We start from the raw sequence: 7032 nt of genomic DNA, 5'->3' as shown, positions 1-7032 counted from the left end.
TGTTACCGCAAAACGTTGCGTTCCGCAGAATGAAGTAGGTAGCGTGTTGCTGGCTGCGTAATTAATGGAACTCTGTCTGAAGTGAAAGGATAGCGAATTTTGAGACCGAATCGAATAAGGATCGAATAGCGCCAGTGGCAAATCGAATATAGAATAGTTTTCGAATAATGAACAACCAATAGCACAATTATTATAAAATGGTTTTCACCTCTTAGTATTCTAAATATTACCAATTTCTGTTCTTCATAGTAGGTTATGGAGTGTTGTTGATTAGAAGCACAAACGCAGCATTGGGAGCAAACTCGCAGCTCATCGCATGCACAGAAGTCTTCAGGCAGCCTGTAAAGCATGGCTACCCAAGCGACGCAGCCTGCTCCACTATGCAAGTTGTCCTGTTTTAAGGCTATGCTATGCCCGCAGGGGTGAAAATCTACAGTATTTTTGTTACAGCTTTAGGCTTAATTGGGCACAGTTGAGGTTTCGAAATATTCGAACAGTATTCGAAAAGAATCTCATTAGTGAATAGCGACTATTCAGCTCGCCCTTCAAATCGAACAGGACGCTTCGTTTAGTTGCTCGAAAGTTTCGAATATTCGCAGACCACTAAACTATGTAGGCGAGTATGGTATGCGACGACGGTATAGTCAAACGCTGATCTCCTCATGTGTACGGTGGTTCCACACAGTGGGCAGCGAATGCACACCCGGCGTAACGTATCGCGTACTACAGTAGCCTATTTCGCATTACGCAATGCTAAAACAACCTATTATTTTATTCAAAATCGCGAGAGAGCTCAAGCTACATTGGTTGCACTCCTGTGGCTTGCATAAAGCAAGCTTTTGTGTGTTCAGGATCTCATACCCCTGTGCACGTAGCACTCGCTTTAGCTTTACATCTATAGCACGTCTCATATGCAGTTGCACTTACGCTTTTTTTTCTTTACCAGTGCATGTCTCATTCAGTCATGGTGTCGACGACCATGTTTTCTCGCAGTTCTCAAGGTGTCACCGATCTTCCTAATGACAGCGAGCTTAGAATAATGTTAGCATTTGCTTTGCAAATAATGCATCGCTTTTTTTTCTTTCTTTTAAGCGGCCACTTACTGCGCCACCTAGGCCTCGTGCTGGTACAGAGGTTCCCGATCATGTGTTACACTGTCAACCTACGGGGCACTCGGTAAGTTACCTTTCCGGCGTACTCACCTAAAAATGTACACATGTACCTAATGTTTGCCTCTTCTTCGAATTAAAGCATCGGGGAAGATTCAGCTCAGTTGCTCAAAAATTACCCAAGTTCAAAGAACGAGGAGCGAGAAATTCGCGCACGTACCGGTAATGTGTTCAAGTGTTCATAATCGGCGCATCGAACCCCCCCCCCCCCCCCCCGCAAATTCTGCATCGGCCTATTCACACTGGGAGGCGACACGCTGGTCGACACTGCTACTGAATGCGCGTGAAACGTGCGGCTGATGGGCCCTGCTACACTTACGCAGACGGCCAGTGGTTGGGTGACACCGCTCTTCCACCAAAGAAGAAAAACGAGACGACATGCTGACACTTTATATTATTGGGTTTAACACCTCAAAAATACACATTGGGTTATGAGGGGCAGCATTCTGCTGGGCTCCAGATTAACTTGCTGTTGATGTTCTTGCTTGCGACTTTTCCGCCGTTCTCTTCCACCTGTGTCACGTGAACAAACCACTAGACAGCTCCTCCGCGGTAATCGAAAAACGGGTGACCGTGCATTGGTCGACCGCGGGTTTGTCAATATCTCTTGTGGAGCGGCGTCGGGCCAGACTGACAGATGTCATCTTCTCGAGTGGCTTCAGGCTGAGCATAAAGCTTGGTTTCGTATGCCCAACAGAAGCCCTTCAAAGACACGTAATTAGAGGACGTGTCTGTCGCAAATATTAAACAGCTGAACTCGCTCGTCTTCATAACGTGACGAAGGTGCCCCTTAATTCTGAATTATTGTACAGGTGAAGATAGGGCGCAAGTATTTCGGCGCTGCACTCGGGAACGCCTTATTTCCATACAGCCTCCTCCTACTGAGGTTAGTGTGGCCCTTGCATGTGTCAGAGTTCCCAGGACTCGTCGTGGTGGTTTTGTGGATATGGCATGGTTCTGCTGAGCACACGAGGTCGTGTGTTGAACCCCCGAGTCCCGGCGACCGCACTCAAACGCTTGTGCAGTCTGCTTTGCGTGCACTTAAACAGACCCCACGTAACCAAATCTATTACAGCGCCCTCCATTACGGGTTTCCTCATAGTAACCTGTGAAGTTTTGGGAGGTTCTACACAAGAATTTTTTTAGAACTTCGGGTATATATGGAGGTTCAAGCAGCCTGAGAATACAGGATTGGTACTGCGTCGCTTTTTCTATACAACCAGCGGCTTCAGAAATCTAAATTGTTATGGAAAGATCGACGCTTAAAGGCAAAAGGCGAAATGCAAAACGCAAAATGCTGCACTGGGACACGGCGTTTGGCATTACCGATATCTGCCAACACGCTGGCCAACTGTTTGGGCTCCTATCTGGCAGTGTAAAAAGGGCCTAAAGCGCTTACATTGGTACGTTTTTTTTTCTTTATTGCAAGAACAGGGAAAAGCTTTTGCGGAAACTAACGGAAGAACAAATGGGCGTATTAAACCATAAGCTCCACTTGGCACGCAAATAACTTTGTGCAATATAATTAATCATGTTCATATGCTCATGCATGTTTGTGTATATTTGTGCAATATATTTGTGCGCGAAAACTATGATAAAACGATACTGTTGCATGCACAGAAACAGGACGCCCAATGCAAACGAGTGTTTTGTAGAGCGATGAACGGTGTCAGTTGGTGCACGTTCATGATTATATTGGGTGCAGCTCCAGCACTGAAAACAGGAACGACTGAGATAACGACTGCGAGTTCGTCCTTCTTTGTTGCAATAGTTCATCGTTAATACTCAGCGCAACATAATCGTGAAATAACTGTTTATATTTTTTTTAGAAAATAACATTTCTTAGCTGCGCTTCGTATCCTGTGTCTGTGGCAGTGTGCTCCTTTCGTAACTTTTCTGCACAAATGTTCTGCTTGTTTAACCGACTATCCTAGTATCAAATTTTCCTTAGGTGATAAGATCAGCCTCTCAAAGGAGATGAGGATGAATTTACGCTCCTGGTTCAGCTTCCCTGCAAGAATTATGTTTAGCGTTGTAGCTAAATGGAGGAACGGCGCAGCCGACAGTCACCTGTCTGGGCTTTGTATTCCGTTTGTCCATCTCCACGCTTTTAATTATATATTGTTATGGGTGATTATATGGGTGATTATATCGGTGTGTGTGTGTTATATGTGTATGCACTATTCGCTCCAATATGCCGACCGCTTGTAGCCTCTGCCTGACGGTCATTGAGCCATTGCATTTTTGCTTGCTCGAGAGGGCATGATCGATTGCTAAGGAGGATGGATGCTTGTTTTGAGCTCGTTCTTTATTGAAACGAAAAGCTGTTCTGTACGTTGTATGCGTGATTCCAACGAACGTGTCCACCGTTCACTTCCCTTTGCTTAGTGATTGTAGCCTCTGTATTACGAGGGGGACAATCCATTGCATTTTTCGCTCGCTTTGGAATGTATGAGTAATTGCTGCTGATTATTTTTGTTCACGGACGGACACAAAAGATGGCGACGAGAGAGTGGCAAACAGCTTCGCTTTGAAACTGTCCTTTACTCTGTTTAGATACAACACGTAACAACCACGGTAAGTTGGCACTCTTCTGTTGGAATGCCATTAGTTTCACCTAAGTGCCTGTGCTTGATGCACGCATGGACAACCTCGGGAACTGCGTTGACTGCGCTATTCACTAGCGGCGTAGGCTTTCTACTCCACTTGCTGGACTTATCTGGCACGCTGTCGGCGCTTCTGTTTTGAAATTAGGCTTCTTTTTTTATTGGCGTAACATAAGCAGATGTTAGCGCGTAAATGCGGTGCCGGCTATTCCTTTGCTTCGTTTTCAATTTTCACTGGCTTCTCAGTAATACCCACGTCAAAATACATAGAGAGAGAGCCAGAAAAAGCCATCCTGACACCTGTATAGCGGTTATTAATTTGTAGAACCGAGTAAGATAGAGGTGTACTCGGTTGATTTAATTCGATGGAATTCTGAGGTTTTATATGCTAAATCAGCGATTTCATTAGGAGACCCGCCGTAATAGTTTTGACCACCAGGGGATCTTTAGCGTGCCCCTAATGCACGGTACAGGGGCTTTTTTTTTTTTGCATTTCGCCCTCATCAAAATGTTGCCGGGAAGCGGATGAGCAACCACGGCGGGTTCGTGTGCTCGACTGGCTGTTGAAATGTTTTTTTTTTTAGTTCTAACATATCTACTGTTTTAGAAAGTGCACTCGAGTTCTGTTACTAGTAGTAACATAAATACAATTTACACACTTGGTTATGAAAAGCTATATGGCACCTGCTTGCCAAGATCGCAAGCCAGTGAATACGACGCGTATTCCTTTTCCATCCGGGGCCCGTTAACTTAATATGGGCACTTGCGTTCCCACTACATATGTTTATGGTTTAATCATTGCAACGCCATCTTCGTTTATTTTCCTCAGTGTGACGAGGCCATTGAATGCTGCCAGGGAAAGCCGTGCAAGGACGGGAAGTGCCTGTAGGCTGCCTAATTCAAGGGCAGTGACGTCCCGGAACGTACAAGGACACAAGGGCCATAACGGCACGTCTATCGAAAAGAAAGAAAGCCAGCGATTGACACCGCAGTCTGCGTTGCGGGAAATACATTTACAGTAAATATAAAGCTTCAGTGATATCATGTGATTGATCTCACTCTGTCCTAATGAAATCATAACTGGAAAGCTTTATTTAGGCATATAAATTTCATTTGTCAGGATAGTTTTCCTCTCAAAGCTCGAATTCTTGCTTACTCCAAGAAAGCGAAAGCATTCGAGCATAACAGAAGCTGCAGCTACCGTTGCTGTTGTTTGTAAGTGAAGGTAGGTAGGCAATTGTCTTAGGCATTTAAAATTTCCACGGTCAAATTTATTTGACGTAGTATGACTCCTTTACTTCTGGCGGAAATGAGGCCCGAAAGGTTTGATTCGTAAAAATGATAAATATCTGGGCTGAGTATCAGCTATGTTACATCGCTCCGTAATGATGACGTTGAGGGCAGCAATAGAAACGCGATGAAAAGGCCCTTGCCTTTCGTTACCTCGTTGTAACTGCAGGCACTCATTTAATACTAACATCATAACTATGGAGAACTTTCTATTAAGTGCACTCTGACCGCAGCTGCGTATAGTCGGTCCGGTAAAACAGCTGTGTACAATAGGTTTTAATTTAACTACACGGTTTCATCACTGCTAACAAGAAGCGTTTGCAGTTTTGCAAATAATACTGGTTCCTTTCGCCTAGTATGCAGCGCAAATATTGTAACTGTGCAAGGCGCAGCAATCAAATATTTTCGCTAAGCGCAGAGTGCCAACCATATAAATAAATATTGAGCGTGATATTTGTTTCTTACCTTCGTTGCCTCTGACGTATATTTAGATTTTTTGTGTCACGGCATTCATTGCCAGTCATGAAAAAAATCAAAACGAAACGAGGCAACTGTTCACATTTTCTCACTTGTTGCACCTTCATTTCTGTCTGGAAGCACGTCAGAATGTTCTATATTCAGGAAACAATATCATTTGACAATAAAGAGCCCTTAAACTTTGCCGCTAGAGGAGGTTACGCTAGCTTCAACGCCAGTTATTTCCTTCGCGTGAAGCAAAAAAAAGAATTCGCACGGTGGCAGACTTCAAGAAAGGTAGGTAACCTATGGCATCACGAGTTCACACCTGAATGTAAGCCGACGAGCGTTGACCTCATTGCGCACCTAGTCTCTCAACGTTCCACGTTTGGCGGATAGTTCTAGTAACAACACATTCTAAGAACCTTCTCGGAATGAAAGATGGTTTCAGCAGCATGCCAACCACACTTTCCACAGCGATAACTACCATTGAATTCCTCCCCTAGTTACTTTGATGAACTAAGGCAACCGTCGCTCAAATTCTAGAGTTTCTTGCCAGAACGCTTTGAAAAATAAAGTAGCAGGGCCCCGCGAGTACTTGGACTCCGGACGGACCTACAGGTTGACAGTTGAAGATTCTACCTCTGTCACTTCGCCGACGCTGGAGCAAATTGAAGCATCGACGAAGCGCAGCAGGAAATGACAAAGCGTTGTCGGTTTAAAAAATGTGTGCCTTTGTGCTGCATGTGAGGTAGCTTCTCTCTAGTGGGCACAATGAAATTTTCTGGTTAGGTTGTTGCATTTATTTTTTTCTCTGTTTATTGCGCTTCCAACTGTTTTATTTGGCTAGTATAATTAATTATGTGTCCTTGAAGAGCGCGAACTCTTCTCGCGCTGTCAAGTACAGCGCGTCCTAGAAAATTTGAAACTGCGAACGAACGGCAGCTTTTAGCCCAGGAGCGCGTGTCAAGTGTGTCATAGAAGAATAAATAAAGTCCGTGTTGAATTATGCTGCACTTGGTATCTTGAGAGCTTGTTAAAATGAGTGACTAACACCACGCGCTAAACCTTGTCTATAACCGAGGGCTAAGGCGAAAGTTATTAGACAAAGTTAGTGATAACATGAACAGGTAGGACACGAAAAAGGAAGGGAGACTCGTATCTCAGGGCACCTCTACCACCAGGGAGCGCCACCTACACGAACGAAGATGGGCGGCTAAAGCGCACAAGTATCTGTACCTGAAAAGCGCGGACACAGAATCGAGGAACAGGTCAAGGAAGTGGGCAACCAAGCACAGGGTAATTGAAAGTGCAAACAGACAACCAGGAGTCATCAGAAATGAAGTGAGATAAACAGAGACAGCGAAGTGGATGCAACGCATGGAAGCAAAAATGACCACGAATAATTACAAGAATGGTAAGGAAGAAATAAGAATGGAAAAGTCCCACGATAACACAAAGGACAGCGCCTTGCTATTTGAGGCTCGAGCTGGTTGCCTATGCACAAAAAC

Source organism: Dermacentor variabilis, chromosome 6 (assembly GCF_050947875.1).
Source record: "Dermacentor variabilis isolate Ectoservices chromosome 6, ASM5094787v1, whole genome shotgun sequence".
Lineage (NCBI taxonomy): Eukaryota > Metazoa > Arthropoda > Arachnida > Ixodida > Ixodidae > Dermacentor > Dermacentor variabilis.
Note: the sequence above shows the minus strand (reverse complement) of the source record.